The sequence below is a fragment of the Anabas testudineus genome, chromosome 18, assembly GCF_900324465.2.
Source record: "Anabas testudineus chromosome 18, fAnaTes1.2, whole genome shotgun sequence".
NCBI lineage: Eukaryota > Metazoa > Chordata > Actinopteri > Anabantiformes > Anabantidae > Anabas > Anabas testudineus.
Window position 1 is genome coordinate 7089048 of NC_046627.1, and position 18553 is coordinate 7107600.

General features: G+C 41.8%; 1 protein-coding gene and 1 long non-coding RNA gene across 2 annotated transcripts in view; both read left to right on the forward strand.

Moving 5' to 3' along the window:
- The window catches only part of LOC113168720 (NLR family CARD domain-containing protein 3-like), a 434580-nt gene that overhangs the window by 375599 nt on the left and 40428 nt on the right, over positions 1–18553 (forward strand). The window lies entirely within an intron of this gene.
- On the forward strand, positions 4027–8097 carry LOC113168183. The gene is made up of 3 exons (XR_003299360.2): positions 4027–4133; positions 6442–6682; positions 8006–8097. It is a non-coding gene; the product is annotated as an uncharacterized LOC113168183 (long non-coding RNA).

Below are 18553 nucleotides of genomic sequence, written 5' to 3' on the forward strand. Positions count from 1 at the left end.
AATGTGCAGTTGGAACATATTTATTTACTTACTACAGCCTCAGGTTTTTAATAGACTGTTGGTTATTTGTCTGGTCTGATGAGGGAACTATGACGCCCCCTACGGGTCACGGTGGGGTATTATTTTTCCATAGGTGCTCGTCCACTCTGCATAAAGTGAGTAACCATCATGAACTAACTCTACCGAGTGGTTCATATAGTTTTTATTCCCACTGAGCAAATCCAATAATAACAAGTGAAGCACAAATCCAGCTCCAGTCCAGTGGACAGCAGCATCCCAGCTGTGATCCAGCTACTGTCAGTCAGTGTCACAGTCTAATAACAGTGTTGAGAGCTGATCAGCTCCGTTAATGAACTGTCTCCATCTCTCTGAGTTCCAGTGATACTTGCTGCTCACAGCTGAGGGTGAACCCACTCTCTGTGGACACAGCCAGCGGGGATCTACTGCATGATACAGGCTCTACTCTCACAATAGATCATTATGGAGCAGAGAGAACGCAAAAGTAGCTCCGAAGACAATTCACCGTCCTGAACTTTAGGAGACTCCATGTGGAACAGACAAGGAGACATCTGCTGGGTAAATCTATGTACTGCAGTTTCTGTGGATTCAATCTGAGACCAGGAGAGAAGCATTTGTCAGACTGCACAAAGCTTTATTTAGTTAGATCAACTGGTTAGAAGACACATTTTGATTCTGTTTTTCATCAAATAGAATAGAAGTCGTAGTAAAAATGGGACGAACTTACCGGAGACACGTTTCTGTCGTACTGATGAATTTTCAGATTCAATCCACACATGGGTAAAGTTTCTACAAGATCCAGATCCAAATCTAGATCTACGGAGTCAGCGGGGCTCTTGAAACAATGTGCTGCAGCATTTCTTTGTGTTTTTTTACCAGTTCGGGGTCTGATATGGTGTCAGGTTTTAAACCCACGATAAATCCTGAACTTCTTTGTTCAGCCCTTGAGACTCTCGAAGGACCGCTACGACGTTCAAAGTAAAACAATTAAAATAAAACAATGACTTTATTCACGTGTTTCAGCCAATATTTAATATTGTTATTAACACTAATGTCTGAGTCCAACTCTATGATCCCATTGTCTACACTGTAATACAGCCTTAGTGAGGAGCTCGAGGGATCTTGAAGAGCAGATAGGAATCGTTTTATTCTTATATATGGCTGAAAACGACTTATTAATGAACTGTGTAACAACCACAGAGCAGCAGGAAAGAAACGCGCGTCTCCAAACGGAGAAGGTGCATTTTAGCTGTTGATCAGCTCAAACCTCAGACAATGAGTCCACAACCAGAGTTGTCAAGGTTTGTGATTTGAAAGTTATCAGCTACATGGGTCAGTACTGAGCAGGATACTGAAACTCAGACAGGGCTGTGATCTGGATCCAAAATGGTAAAAACATCAAAAAAGGAAGAAGAAAGAAACTTTGTGTTCACTCAGTAGTTTTTATGGTAACAAACTGGCAGCTGTGGTTGTCAGAATAATTCAGTAAAAATACAGTGAAAATGTGAAACAACTTTACTGAATAAACTAAATGTTCCAGTTCAAACCTGTAGTTAATGTTAGAAACATGAAGCTGGTTAATCTAACTGTCCTTTTCTGTTGAATTAACAGGACTATGCTGCTATTAAACTTTATTTATTGTAAAAATCTGTGGTGTTTCAGGCAGAACACAGGAGTCAGGTCCTCTTTTCAGCTGTGTATTCAGATTCTGACATTAGGTGGTGTGTGTGTGTGTGTGTGTGTGTGGTTTGTACATAAAGACGCACGTTAAACAAAGGAAATAGGAAGTATAACTCCACAGTACGAGCATGTGTGAAACTACAAACTTCTTGTTGGTCAGAACGACACTTTTCTGAGCCCAAACACATTTTACATGAGTGAGTCTGACAAACAAGTCAAACACACATAAGTCCCAGTGTGACGTCTCTTTTTATTTGTAGTGAGACATTTTGGAAAGAGGTTTTCCAGAAGTGTCCTATCCTGTATCTAGGATATCTAGAATCTGGGACATGTAGGAGATCTGCACATGCTCAGTCTGACATTTGACAACAGGAACTGACTGACATTAGAAACAGTCTGAAACCTCTTTCCTGGTTTGCTCTTCTTAACCCTATAGGCTACGTCACACAAAACCACACCCAAAGACCCAAAGCCTGTAAATGCATCATCTGCACTACTATGATGTCAGTGCAGAAGAGGAGAGGAGAGGTCGGCCTATTGTGCACATTTCATCTCCAGGATTTCTTTGCTTCTGGTTCGTTTTTACACGTTTTGTGTTTGAGGAAACACACAGACTGTTGACAGTTCATTCACAGTTCTCTTTTTCAGTAAGTTGGCAAATAACAGCAGCTTTCAGCAATGAACTGAGTGAATAGGCATCAGACAGAGGTGGAAACCTCCAAGTAAACCTGGAAAGACACTTAGGGGAGATCAGTTTATCTTCTCTTCTTGTTATGGTGTGTATGTATATATGTATGTAGAGTATGTTCTTAAATGTACCTCATACAAACATCATAAATCACTGTAACATATTGGTCTATTGTTGTTCTGCAGACATCTATTAGGATCGTAAAGTTCTTGTAATCAACATTTTACAAATCATTTGGTCTAGAACCATTAAAACCTAATATTACAATTGTCACGTAGAGTTGAATTAATATCTTATGTGTTGTAGACGTGACAAACAGCCTCATAATACCTGAATTTCTATTGAATGAAAACATTTGTCCTGAAACTTCCATTCAAATAGCAACACTGTGCTTTTTCTGCTGCTTTTTAAATGTGGTCACATCGTATTAAATTGGACAGATTGTCTTTTAATGTCTTATGAAGAAAGCGTGTGAGAGACCAACTGAACAGGGAGGGTTTTAATATCCAACTAAATATGAAATCTGGAATATACGCTCTCTGCCAAGAACCTGTGTCCCATGAAGAAGGAAACCTTTTCTATTTCATCATTAGCATCACTAACGTCCACATCTGGAAGACAAGCGGAAAAATGGTGTTGGAACAGAACATGATCTGCAGCAAGTCCAGTTTCCAGCAAACAACATTTGTGGGAGAACAGTTTGATAACGACCTCCTCCTCTGTTCTTTATCTGTCTGTTAACTATCAAGTGAGTCCTAATCAATGGGACTTGTTTGGTCTGTTTGAATTATTACATGGCTGCAAATCTTTCCAGTTGATCTTTGTTATTGTTGATACAAATATTTATTGGTGTTGAAATATTACAAATGTGCATTTTATTCACAGACTAAAGAATATGTCAAACGATGATGATTGATGAGCCAACAGTTCAGTAAGTTCATCTAATCACTGTGGCATCTGAATCTTTAGGAATAAATTAAAAAAGAAACGTTTCTCATTCATTGGTTGTTCTGCTTCTTATATCGACTGATGTAAAACCCTCTCTGACTACAACATGGGCTGCAAATGGACAGTTGAGCTGTTTCTCTGTCCCGGTGGTGAAATCTCAAGTCACATTTTAATGCATTGTGTACTTTTACTTTTATTAGTAGCTACATGTTCCTGATTACACTTAAATAGAGTACTTCTACTCTGAGTCTGATACTTTTTTATTTATCTGCTGCTATTTACAGGTCAGATACTGGATAAATCAGGGAGGCACCACAGTGATGAATTCATGAATTAAATATTGATTGTTCATCCTAATAAGGTCAAATGTATTTATTCCCTCTGAAGACTTATTGTGCTCATGATGTAAACAGGAAAGACAACAATTCAAATCAATACACACAATAAACATGCACAACAACACAGCTGAGCCTCATCGTCACATCACTAGTCACAAGTCTCTTTGGATAAAAGCGTCTGATAAATGACTAAATCAGTTTTTCTGGTGAATGTCACAGTTTCTCTGATGTCGTTGGACTTTCTCCACTTCACTGAGCAGTGAGTTCAGCAGCGTCTCAGCTGTTTCAGCAAGATCACAGTAAGTTTATGATCAGATGCATTTTTAATACAGGAACTGATTTGACCACGGAAACTCAAAAGAGGATCAGTCGACAGCAGCGCTGTTTGAAGAGCTCGACGCGCTGATTCGTTTCCACCAGTAAAACTAGAAACTCTGAATCTTCTCTGCTCATCACTAGAGGTGAGTATCTGCAAACTCCAGCACAAACAGCAGCTTCAATGCTGCTAGAAAAGTTAGAAAGTGTCCGTCTGGTTTTCAGACGAACTTCATCTCAACAGACCTTTAGTTTCACTTCCTGGAACATTTCAGTCAAATGTGTCGTTTAAAACCGTCTTTAATGGACATAGAGTTAGTGGATGGTCTCTAGTTGAACACAGAGTCGTTGTTACTGTGGAGCTCCACTTACTGAGGACTGAAGGCAGCTTTTCCTGCCTCCATCAGCCTGTGGAGGAGGCGGAGATGAGCCGCTGCTCTCCCGCTGTCTGAGCCACTAAATGCGGTCTGAGCTCGGCCGGACAGCCGCTGGAGAACAGCTCCGACTTTCTCTGTCAGTAGATCCTCACTACAGGACTCATGGGGGTTAAATAATGTTCAGGTCTGTGTACAGTGTGTAAAAAATTGAAATGGGCTGTCAACGGCTTCTCACATGTACTAGGTTTCAGATAAATTACAGCCCAACACTGAAGTGACTGATAGATCACAAAAAACTCCAGAGTTCCCTTTAGCAAAGGTTTATTCAGACATTCTGGGTAACAGCTGTGTTTGTGGTTTCTGAAAGAAAATATATATGTAAATTAAAGATAGATAGAAACAAATAAAGAGGTTTTTTATATTATCTATATTCTGCATGACAGAATATGTTTACATGCTATACACCTCACTCCCACAAGATGGGAGTGAGGTGTATAGCACACTATTATAATACACTATTATAATGATCTTCCTAGTAAATTGTCTCAGCTAAAGCAAATGCATGTTGTTGCTAAACTAGTACAAAACCAAATGGTACTTTTTGTACAAACCACAACTCAACAATACAGATAAATTTGAGAATATGTATGGAATACAGTGATGTAAAAGCAGTCTAAAAGATTTGTCAATGATCAATCACCTTTAATTGGTCATGTTTAACAGAATATAGGTATCAGACAACAAAGGGTCATAATATCAGTTACAGAAACAAAATATACTACTGTAAAGACTGACTTAGAGTTCAATGGACGCACAATGCCGTTATAACAACAGTTAATACAATGAACAACAATTAACTTAATTAATTTGGTGGAACTCAGGGAAACTGTCCTCTGCAGCCTCTTCATGCTCAGAGCTGGTCTGATTGGAAGATACTATACCTAGAGGAGTGCCAGAATAGTTCAAGTGGCATTGGCCTTTTAACAATGTGTACAGGAATAGAACCTCAGTGCTGCTTAAAACTTTAAGGATGATTGGTTGAATGGTGTTGAATGCTTTTGAAAAATCCAAGAAAATTATCCTCACATAACTTGCAGGTTCTTCCAGATGACACAAAACACAGTGACACACGTAAAGGACAGCATCATCCACAAACATGTTCTCTGGAAGCAAACTGCAGGCGATCCTTTGCGTGTTAAACCTCGATTCTTAGTATGCGCAGAATCATCCTCTCAAGGACATTCATTTAGTTCAGCTGGACACTTGACTTTAGGTACTGGAACAATACAAGATGTTTTCCACACAGCTGGGACCTTTCTTAATTGTAGACTGAGGTTGATGATCCTTTGTAGAGGATGGCATAATTGAGCAGCACAGTCCTTAATCAGCCTGAGACACCATCTTGGCCTTCCAACAGCACAGTCTTTGTAACTGCAGCCTGACCCCTGTTACTGTGACAGATGGTGGAGCCTGCTCAGGTGATGCAGAGGGCATAGCTGCAGGGGTGGAGATGCACACAGGTCTGGGAAGAGGAGTTGGAGTACTGTAGATGGAGGAGGAGACATTGAGGATGAACAAGGGGTTGCGGGGGGACAGATTGCATTTGTAGCACTGTCAAACCTGTTGAAGAACTTCATTGGCTCTGTCCACTCTGTGAATGTGAGATTTCATGTTGTTACTGAACTAAGGGCCTCAGTTCGAGGGTTGCACAAGGAAAAGGAAAGAAGAGCCAATCAGTGGAGGAGCAGCTGATCTTTGTCCAGGAGAAATGATGGAAAGGAGGATTTCAGTTTTCACTGCACATCAATGAATTGTATTTCCTCTCCACATGAAGGTAGAAAGTGTGTGTGAGCTGATGTGGATGTGGATTCAGTTCTCTCTCTGTTGCTTTTTATTTTTTTGCTACATCTCATTTCTTAAGGATAAGCAGTTACACTAATACAGTCTACTACAGACACTGAGCAGCTTCACTGGAGCAGCTGGAATGACTTGTGGAAAACACTAAATAGGTAAACAAGATGTGACATGTTGTACCTAATTTTTCACTTTTTAAAATGACCTCTGGTTTGTTTCACAGATGGAGAGGTCTGTACAGGAGGAGCTACTGGACATGTTGGAGGATTTGGGAGAAGAGGAACTAAAAAAATTCCAGTGGCATCTGCAGAATGCGAAGTTACCAGATGGTTTACAGAACATCAAAAAGTCCAAATTGGAGAAAGCAGACAGACTAGAAACAGTAGATTCAATGTTTCAGATATACAGTGATAAAGTTCTGGAGGTGGCGAAGTTGATTTTACAGAAAATGAAACATAATAAAGGTAAGATATGAAATAACTAGAACATTATGTAGACACAACAGGCTCAGTTTGATTTCAGCACATAAACTTGTATTTAACTCGCAGGCTCCACCACTTTAACTTGGATAAACCTTCTGGATGTGTTTCTTTGATATTCTGTGTTATTTATTGTTTAAAACATGCAGGTACCATGAAAACAGAAGAACTAACAGTGTATAGACAAAATAAGATGAACCATCAGTCTGTGTTAAGTTGTTCTGACTGTTGGTAGGTTTTCTTAGATGTCGTCAACAAGACAGAAACTTGTAGAAGCTAAAGACCGATCACAGCTCCTGTTGTCTTCATGTCTTCGTCTTTCAGCTGCTGCCTTCAGGACACTGTCTGTCTCCTGGTCTGTTATCTGTATCTTCCTCTGTCCCAGCAGCCTCTCTCATGTCTCCTTCACCATGATCATGAACCTCCTCTTTGACCTACCTGAAAAACACAGACCTGTAGTGGGAATTTATGGTATAAACAGTCAGCCTATGTGTAGAATAATTTATGTTTTCTTTATGGTACACATATACATAGTTCCTTAGGAATGTTATGTGGAGAGGGCCCTGTGAAGTGTGAGGGTTAGAGAGAGGTAGAGCGGAGAACATTTACATGATTGTGGTGTTTTCTCCATGTTGGCATGTATGCATTAAACTGAGATGGTTCATCACACTGAGTCCTTCCTTGAAGTCTACTAAGATTTTACAACATTTAGAGGAAGAGGAAATATTTCTACAACAGTCTCCACTGTCTATCTGGATGAACTGGACCCCCCCCCCCATAGTTTCCTGACTTCATCGTTAGTAATGTCCCTCACTTCATGGTGTTTCTATGTGATGTCTCTATAGCACCAACATGTACTTAATTTACAGAGGAGATGTTAGCAGTCATTTCTTGTATAAAGTTTTTAGCTACACTACCAGTCAAAAGTGTGGACACAGGTTATTATGTTTTTATGAAAAAGTACATGTCTGCAGCTGTGATACCTTAAGTTCAACAAGGGTTTCCTAATGATCAGTTCTTCTTTTGAATAAATACATTTGAATTAGCAGCATAACAAGCTATTGTTAGACAGTAAAAATGCAGCAATAAATCATAATTACTCTTAACTCGTTATTGAGAAACCTTCAATTACATTCAAGTTTGACAATGTATTTCAAATTATTGTAAGTTCGTAGAAAACCATTTTAAATGAGCTTTGATTGTACAGTGAGTTGAAAAGTTACATATGGAGGAAGATTCACTGTGACAGTGTCTGGTGTGACCAGGTCACTAATGTTACATCTTATTATCTGTTCTTTGTTCACCCAGATACTGTTGATATTTCGAACGTCAGGTCTAAACTTAAATCTAATCTGAAGAAGAAGTTCCAGTGTGTGTTTGAGGGGATTGCTAAAGCAGGAAACCCAACCCTTCTGAACCAGATCTACACAGAGCTCTACATCACAGAGGGAGGGACTGGAGAGGTCAATGATGAACATGAGGTCAGACAGATTGAAGCAGCATCCAGGAAACCAAACAGACCAGAAACAACCATCAGACAAGAAGACATCTTTAAAGGCTCACCTGGAAGAGAGGAACCAATCACAACAGTGATGACAAAGGGAGTGGCTGGCATTGGGAAAACAGTCTTAACACAGAAGTTCACTCTGGACTGGGCTGAAGACAAAGCCAACCAGGACATACAGTTCACATTTCCATTGACTTTCAGAGAGCTGAATGTGCTGAAAGAGAAAAAGTTCAGCTTGGTGGAACTTGTTCATCACTTCTTTACTGAAACCAAAGAAGCAGGAATCTGCAGGTTTGAAGAGTTCCAGGTTGTGTTGATCTTGGACGGTCTGGATGAGTGTAGACTTCCTCTGGACTTCTACAACAATCAGATCCTGACTGATGTGACAGAGTCCACCTCAGTGGATGTGCTGCTGACAAACCTGATCAGGGGGAACCTGCTTCCCTCTGCTCGCCTCTGGATAACCACACGACCTGCAGCAGCCAATCAGATCCCTCCTGACTGTGTTGACATGATGACAGAGGTAAGAGGGTTCACTGACCCACAGAAGGAGGAGTACTTCAGGAAGAGGTTCAAAGATGAGGAGCAGGCCAGAAGAATCATCTCCCACATCAAGACATCACGAAGCCTCCACATCATGTGTCACATTCCAGTCTTCTGCTGGATCACTGCTACAGTTCTGGAGGATGTGTTGAAAACCAGAGAGGGAGGAGAGCTGCCCAAGACCCTGACTGAGATGTACATCCACTTCCTGGTGGTTCAGTCCAAAGTGAAGAACACCAAGTATGATGGAGGAACTGAGACAGATCCACACTGGAATCCAGAGAACATGATGATGATTGAATCTCTGGGAAAACTGGCTTTTAAACAGCTGCAGAAAGGAAACCTGATCTTCTATGGATCAGACCTGAGAGAGTGTGGCATCGATATCACAGCAGCCTCAGTGTACTCAGGAGTGTTCACACTGATCTTTATAGAGGAGAGAGGACTGTACCAGGACAAGGTGTTCTGCTTCGTCCATCTGAGTGTTCAGGAGTTTCTGGCTGCTCTTCATGTCCATCTGACCTTCATCAACTCTGGAGTCAATCTGCTGTCTGAAGAACAGTCAACATCTCTTTGGTCTAGACTGTTTAGACCTGAACTAAAACTTCTCCACCAGAGTGCTGTGGACAAGGCCGTACAGAGTCCAAATGGACACCTGGACTTGTTTCTCCGCTTCCTCCTCGGCTTTTCACTGCAGACGAATCAGACTCTCCTACGAGGTCTGCAGACAAAGACAGAAAATAACTCAAAGATCAATCAGGAAACAGTCCAGTACATCAAGAAGAAGATCAAAGAGACTCCGTCAGCAGAGAAAAGCATCAACCTGTTCCACTGTCTGAATGAACTGAACTATCGTTCTCTAGTGGAGGAGATCCAACAGTACCTGGACTCAGGAAGTTTCTCCACATATAAACTCTCTCCTGCTCAGTGGTCAGCTCTGCTCTTCGTGTTGGTGTCATCAGGAAAAGATCTGGACGTGTTTGATTGTTTTAAATACTCTTCATACTTTTCAGAGAAGGATCTTCTGTTTTTGCTGGGAGTCGTCAAAGTCTCCAAGAAAGTTGTGTAAGTGTAAAGAAAGTGAAATTTATTATTCATTGAATCCACAGCTACTATATTTCAACAACAGAAAATAACGTTTCACTTGTTCACTTGTATTACAACATATTTAAAGTTATTTTAACACAAATCTTGTCATGTTATACATCACTGTTTTTCAGACTGAGTGGCTGTAACCTCTCAGTGAGAAGCTGTGAAGCTCTGTCATCAGTTCTCAGCTCCCAGTCCTCTAGTCTGAGAGAACTGGACCTGAGTAACAACAACCTGCAGGATTCAGGAGTGAAGCTTCTGTCTGCTGGACTGGAGAATCCACACTGTAAACTGGAGGCTCTCAGGTCAGGTCAAGTTTATGTTTTAAATAACTGGATACATTTAAAAAGTACAAAACTGCTGACATGAGAGAGACCCAAGCAAATTAAACTTTGTATTGTCACAAGTTTTAAGTTCCAAAAGTTTGTCATTAATATCAATGTCCGTTATCCAAGGACTAGTGAGTGAGGGAGAAAAGGTCTGAAACACAGGGCTGGAAAAAATCACTAGAGGGCAAGCGCAAGGTCCAGGGTATAACATGGGCAGGGAAGCAAGGCTGGGAACAAGGCAGGGAAATGGCTGGAGAGTCATAGACTGACAGTCTAGCAGTGAACTGAGGGCTGAAGGGAGCTCATAAAGGAGAGGGTGAATAACTGATCAGTAACTAGAGTGGAGGAAATGGAAGAGGAAGTCAGTCCATGTATGGGCATAGCAGGAAGTGGCTGGGGAGCAGAGCAGCAGGAGTTGGACCAGGTGAAAGAGAGAGAAACAAACTGGACCAGCATCAGGCAGGAATTGTGACAATTACAGTTTGACACAAATGTTGTCATGTTATACATCACTGTTTTTCAGACTGAGTGGCTGTAACCTCTCAAAAAGTAGCTGTGAAGCTCTGTCATCAGTTCTCACCTCCCAGTCCTCTAGTCTGAGAGAACTGGACCTGAGTAACAACAACCTGCAGGATTCAGGAGTGAAGCTTCTGTCTGTTGGACTGAAGAATCCACACTGTAAACTGGAAACTCTCAGGTTAGGCTTCATTATCTTAAGTTCATTTTTCTGCAGCAGGTTTTTCTAGATCCAGACACCTTGTTTCTATGAGAATCATTGGCGAAATTTAGAAAGTCCAAAACTGCTGACATGAGAGAGACCCAAGTAGACAAATCTATACATAGTATTTTTTTACACTCACAGACATTCTCTACATGAGGATTTTAGTTTTTCTTGTTAATGTTACTGATAAAGGTATTGGCAAAAAAGTGTTCACGTTTCATAACGTTCAGATTTTTTGCATAAATTAATCATTTAAGTGGCCGGGGTGGTGGTGTTGCTGTGGTTTTTAAAAATCAATTCAAATGCTCAATGCTATCACTTAAACAGGTTCACAGCTTTGAAGCTGTCATTTCTTATCCACTGCTCTGTTCCTGTATGTTGTACTGTCATCTACCGCCCACCAAAAGCTAATGGTAACTTTTTGTCAGAATTTTCCCAGTTTGTTGCTGACATTGTTGTGAGGTATGATAAGTTCATTATTGTTGGAGACTTTAACCTTCATATTGAAAATAATACTAATACTCTAGCAAATGATTTTATCAGTCTTACTGAATCTTTCAACCTGGTTCAATATGTAAAAGGTCCGACCCCTAACCAGGGCCACACCCTTGACTTGATATTCACTTTAGGATTGACTCTAAATTCCATTGAGTTAAAGGACTCCATCTCCGATCATAAATGTGTCTTAGTTGATACTTGTCTTCATCCAATCTCTGTACCTCAAAGATTCTCAGTTAAATGCCGTCTATTTAACAGCCAGTCAGCAGTAAAGTCCACTAGCACCTTTTCTATGTTGAAGCAGGGTATTTCTTGCACATCACATGTTGATGATATCTTCCGCCTTTTCAATAATAATTGTGCCTCTGCGCTAGAGGCTGCTGCTCCCTTAAAAACTGCAAATGTGTCCCGTAAAGACACAGCATTACTCCACTACAATACGATGGTAAAGAATGCCAGAGCTAAATACTTCTCAGACCCGATCACTGCTCATCTGCATAATCCTCAGTTTTTATTTCAGACTGTTGACAAGTTAGTAAACCCAACCCCTCCTAGGATCCCGGCTGAAGGTGATGCAGAGTGTGAGAAGTTCTTAACCTATTTTAATGATAAAATAGAATCAATCAGAGCTTCTGTCATCCCCACCTCCTCACCAGTCATAGTTTCACACCCTTTTAGAGAATGCACTTTAAGCCGGTTTCCTCCCATGACCGTATTTGAGCTACTACAACTACTACAAACTGTATCTAAAATGAAACCATCTTCCAGCCCAGTTGATGTCATCCCGACTAAGTTCTTAATCTCGATCATTGATTCGCTTTCTCCCTCTCTCCTGATTATTTTCAATACTTCTCTGTCCACTGGGATTGTGCCAGAATATTTAAAAATTGCATGTGTGCAACCTCTTTTGAAAAACCTGGTCTAGATCCCTCATCCCCCGAAAACTACAGACCAATCTCCAAACTACCCTTCATATCAAAGATTTTAGAAAAGTACGTGTCTAAACACTTATTTCTAGCTGCAGACAACTGTAACATTTTTGACGAATTGCAATCTGGTTTTCGCAAATAGCACAGTACAGAGACCACCCTACTGAAGGTAACTAATGACATATAGTTGGCCTCTGACGCTGGTATGTGCTCTATTCTTGTCCTCCTTTATCTTACTGCTGCTTTTGATACAGTAGACCACCAAATTTTGTTAGACCGGCTAAAGCACTGGGCTGGAATAGAAGGCACTGCACTGGACTGGTTCTCCTCATTCCTGTCCAACAGATCGTTTTGTGTTACCGTTAACAACTACAAGTCGTCTTTTTCTCCAGTAAAGTTCAGAGTCCCACAAGGTTCAGTGCTGGGGCCAATCTTGTTCTCTTTGTATATGCTCCCTTTGGGACATATTATTCGCAAACATGGTGTTTCTTTTCATTGCTATGCTGATGACACTCAGCTGTACTGTCGCTTTAAGATATCAGACCACGGGGGACTGAGTTCCTTACATGAGTGTATAAATGAGATAAAAAACTGGATGGCTCAAAATTTCCTGTAGCTGAATTCTAACAAAACAGAAATAATTGTTATCAGACCACAATTTATAGCCAAACACATTTTGTCCTGCACAGATTCTCTCTTAGCTAATTCTAAGCCCACTGCAAAAAGTCTTGGTGTTTGGTTTGATAGTAAACTTAATTTCGAGCATCATGTCACAAAGCTTGTTCAGGCATGTTTTTATCATCTTAGAAATATCTCCAAAATACGTTCAATTCTTTCTTTTCATGACACTGAAGTAATCTTACATACATTTATTTCCTCACGCCTTGACTATTGCAACAGTCTGTTCACCTGTCTCAGCCATAAATCTATTAATCGGCTCCAGATTGTTCAGAACTCAGCTGCAAGACTCTTAACTAGAAAAAGAAAATACGATCACATCACTTCTGTATTAGCTTCCTTACACTGGCTGCCAGTATGTTTTAGGATTGATTTTAAGATTTTATTAACTTATTTATTAACTTTTAAAGCTCTGCATTGTCTTTCCCCCAGCTATTTATCCCAGCTTTTAAAGCCTTATGAGCCTGCACGTAGCCTGAGATCCTCTGGTAGAAATCTTCTGTATGTCCCCGATGTCAGAATGACTACTAGAGGTGACAGAGTCTTTTCAGTTGGAGCCCCCAAACTCTGGAACAACTTACCCGACAAAATAAGATTAGCTGACTCAGTAACATCTTTTAAATCTCTCCTTAAAACAAACCTCTACCGGCGAGCCTTTTGCGATCTTCTGTAAACTAAAACAAATCTGTCCTTGGGAAGACTTTCCATTAACTTACAATGTCTTTCCGTTGGAATCGGTATTCCTAAGGACTGATGCGGTAGTTGTTGTAAGTTTTGTTTGTATTATTGTTTTGTTTATATTACTGCTTCCTGCACCCCAACCGTTCGAGGCAGACGGCCGTTTAACTTGAGCCTGGTTCTGTCGGAGGTTTCTTCTTCTAGGGGGAGTTTTTCCTCTCCACTATTTGCCTAGTGCTTGCTCTAGCTGATCTTGTTGGGCTACATGTTTTTTTTTTAGTCTCTCTTGTGAAGCACTTTGTGAAATATGTTTAGAAAAGTGCTCTATAAATAAATGTTATTATTATTATTATTATTATTATTATTATTATTATTATTATTATTATTATTATTATTATTATTATTATTATTATTATTATTATTATTATTATTATTATTAAATTTGACCTGAATGCCACAAATATAAAAAATAAAAATTATGCAACACAGGAAATTCACTTACTTTTCCTTTCCACCTTATGTGACTAAATTTGCATCAAATACAAGTAGGAGTATGTGATATTGGTCTTGTAGTAGAAAATTTTCCTCTTCCTCTATATATTGCTCAATCTTAGTAGATGTCATGCGCCTAGGATCCGACTCCATAGCCAGAGACCACACAGGACCAGAGAACTGAGACAAGAAATGTTTTATTGACAATAATGATGCAGTGGATGAAAGTCGGGACTTGCGGCTGAACAGAGCTGTCGTCAGGTGAGTATGGTGTTTGAAGTCCTGATGAGCTGTGGCTGAGAAGCGGGGAGGAGTGAACCAGAGAGAAGACTGAAGAGTTTTAGATTCCAAAATGGCCGACAGTAGAGTGAGGCATATGTTGACTGGGAGCAGAGGAGGAATGATATGCAGAACAGGCTAAATGGCAAAAGCACAGTGGGTTAGTGAACAAAACAGTGACAGGTTTCCAGAAAGCCGAGACGCAGAGTAAGAGACGAATCCAGGGTTTTACACAAGAAGCAGTCCAAGCACTAAAGTCTGCGAGGCAAGATCCGAGGTCCAAACAACAATCCAGGTCAGTACTGAGAGGTAACATAGAAACAGAGATCCAATAGACTGATAACGATGTCAGGGGACGGTCCAGCTCATACACAGGGAAATCCAATTCAGGGACAGAACAGGGACACAGGCAGAGGGGAGCAGGAACAGGTCAGGCAGAAAACACTCACGTTGTTGAAGAGCAGAGCAGAGGCAGGTCAAAACAGAAGGCAGGTCCGGTTAGGGGGGAGTCAGGCAGAGACAGGTTTCAGGTCGGGCAGGGTTTGTTTCCAAAAATCAATCTTAAGGTCATGCTGGATAGTGCTGTTCACAGGTTGGAGTACAACTATCTGGCAAAGAGGAAGCTGACTGACCTGCTAATAAAGGGACAGGGGAAGCCCAGGTGCAGACAATCAGTAATTAGCAGGCCACCTGATAGGGAGAAAACAAGGAAAGCAGGGACAGACAGGGAGGCGGAGCTGGAATCATGACAGTAGACTTCAAGGAAGGACTCAGTGTGATGAACCATCTCAGTTTAATGCGTACATGCCGGCATGGAGAAAACACCACAATCATGTAAATGTCTTCTCCTCTACCTCTCTCTAACCCTCGTATTTATACTTCTCAGAGCCCCCTCCACATAACATTCCTAACGCACTAAGTATATGTGTACCATAAGGAAGACATACATTTCTTCTGCATATAGGCTGAATGTTTATACCATAAATTCCCACTACAAGGCTGTGTTTTCACTCGTGACCTTGTAACCCAGAACTCCTCTCCTACCCATGTCCTATCTATGACCCCTTGTACTGTCTAGTATCTCCTATCATCTTTCATACTGAAGTTGCTCTTTTTCTCCTACAGTCTGTACAAAAAACCCAGCACCAAGTCTCCTGTGTTGTTTTGTGTGTCTGCAGACTGTCAGGCTGTCTTATCACAGAGGAAGGATGTGCTTCTCTGGCCTCAGCTCTGAGTTTCAACCCCTCGCATCTGAGAGAGCTGGACCTGAGCTACAATCATCCAGGAGACGCAGGGTTGAAGCTGCTGTCTGCTGGACTGGATGATCCACACTGGACACTGGACACTTTGAGGTATAGGGGAGGCCTGCTGTAGCCACAGACAATGTCTGATGGAGGAGGAAGTAGGAATGTTAATGATTAATCACTGTCTGTTTAGATTAGTTAAACAAATGCACCTCTTTGCCATGGAAGGAAGAAACATGTGTCAGCATCAGTTTGTGTCTCACTGTGGAGTCGTGTTGATGAACACTGCAGCAGAAAGTAGTTTTGTGCTGGAAACATTTCCTCTCAGCTGATGACAAATCTTCACTGAAGCACTTTATATTCAGCAAAAAAAAGAGGGGAGCTCCTGTAATTCTGACTTCAGTGTCTCATTCTGACTTTGGGAACAAATCTCCTCATGATGAAATCAGGTGTTACATTAGATTCTGTGAACTGAGCAGGAAATTCATGCTCAGTTCAAATTCATGTTCATTTCAAGATTCAAAAAAACTTTATTGATCCCAGAGGGAAATTGTTTTGCCTCATTACCATTGTTCTCAAAACAGACAGAAAGAAAGGAACCACAACCAGGAAAGATCCAACACCAACATAAATACACAAACATAAATACACAATAACATCAATACCGAAAAACTCAATATATAAACAGAATACGTAAATAGATAAATGAAATTGGGTCAATATATGCACAGCAAGTTTATGACAGTATCACTTCCCCCGCCCCTTACAGAGGGGGGAGGAATTGTACAGATTGATTGCCACAGGTAGAAAGGATCTCCTGTGGCGCTCTGTGGAACATTTAATGTTAATAAATCTTTGGCTGAACGTGCTCCTCTGTCCAACCAACACACTGTGTAGTGGGTGGGAGGGATTGTCCAAGATTGAGAGGAGATTGGACAGCATCCTCCTTTCAGCCACAACATGTAGAGGGTCCAGCTCCACCCCCAGAACAGAGCCAGCCCTCCTAATCAGTTTGTTTAGTCTGTTAGTGTCTGCCACCCACATGTTGCCGCCCCAGCAGGTTACAGCATAAAAGATGACACTGGCCACCACAGACTCATAGAACATCCGCAGCATGGTGCTGCAGACGTTGAAGGACCTGAGTCTCCTCAGGAAGTACATCCGGCTCTGAGCCTTCCTGTACAATGCTGATGAGTTTTTGGTCCAGTCCAGTTTGTTGTCCAAGTACACTCCCAGGTATTTGTACTCAGATACAACCTCCACCTCCTCCCCATGTATAGAGAGAGGGATGACAGGACTCCCAGATTTCCTGAAGTCCATCACCAGCTCCTTTGTTTTGTTGATGTGCAGATGGTTGAGTCCAGACCAGTCAACAAAACTGTCCACCACTCCACGGTACTCCGTGACGTCTCCACCCTTAATACATCCTACAACTGCAGAGTCATCAGAGAACTTGTGAAGATGACAGGACTCTGAGTTGTACCTGAAGTCTGAGGTGTACAGGGTGAAGAGGAATGGAGACAGAACTGTCCCCTGTGGAGCACCTGTGCTACTGACCACAGTGTCAGACACACAGTTCTACAGGCGGACGTACTGTGGGCGGTTAGTGAGGTAGTCCATGATCCAGGAAATCAGGGGAGTGTTGACTTGCATGTTCTTTAATTTCTCTCCCAGCAGTGCAGGCCGGATGGTGTTGTAGAAATCAAAAAACATGATCCTCACTAAGCCCCCAGGCTTGTCCAGGTGGGTGTAGGTGCGATGGAGAAGGTGTATGATGGCGTCATCCACTCCAGTATGGGGTTGATAAGCAAACTGGAGAGGGTCAAGTGAGGGTTTAACCAGAGGTCGGAGGGACTCCAGGATCAGCCTCTCAAAAGCCTTCATGATGTGTGATGTCAGAGCCACTGGTCTGAAGTCATTGAGGACTCTGGGACGTGGCGTCTTATTCACTGGAACAAGGCACGACTTTTTCCACCCTAGAGGAACTCTCTCCAGGTGCAGGCTGAGATTGAAGATGTGTTGGAGAACAACACATAGCTGAGGAGCACAGGCTTTCAGCACCCTTGGGCTGACTCCATCAGGACCTGCAGCTTTTGTGGGGTGAAGCCTGTGCAGTTCTCTTCTCACCTGCTCAGCTGAGATTGTTAGGGTGGTGGCTGAGTCGTGTGGGGGAGGGACTGAGGAGCAGTTAGTGAACTGAAGTGGGCTCTGTGGATCAGCCTGGAATCGATTGAAAAAATTATTCAATTCATTGGCTCGGTCCACAGTCCCCACATTCTCCTGGCTGCTGGACTTGTAGCCAGTGATGGTCCTCATGCCCCTCCAAACCTCCCTGGTGTTGTTCTGTTGAAGGCGTTGTTCCAGTTTTTTCCTGTAAACCTCCTTCCCTTCCCTGGTCTTGACAGACAGCAGTCTCTGGACCCTCTTTGCTGCCTCCCTGTCTCCTGATCTGAATGCCTTCTTTTTGTCATTCAGGATGGCTTTAATGTCCTTAGTGACCCAGGGCTTATTGTTTGGGAAGCAGCAAATGGTTTTTGTGGGTACCTGGGTGTCCACACAGAAATTGATGTAGTTAGAGATGCAGTCTGTCAGTCCATCATTGTCCTCACCGTGAGGTTCACAGAGAGTCTTCCAGCCTGTCTCTTCAAAGCATCCCTGCAGGGCAGAGTGTGCCCCCTCTGTCCACCTCTTTACAGTTTTAATGGTGGGAGGCTGCCTATGAACCAAAGGTGTGTATTGTGGGAGGAGATGTACCAGGTTGTGATCCGACTTTCCCAGAGGGGGGAGGGCAGTGGAGCTGTAGGCATTTCATCATTACAATCTGTCAAAGAAGAAAAACTCCTTGTTGTTCCCAGTTGAAGAATTAGTT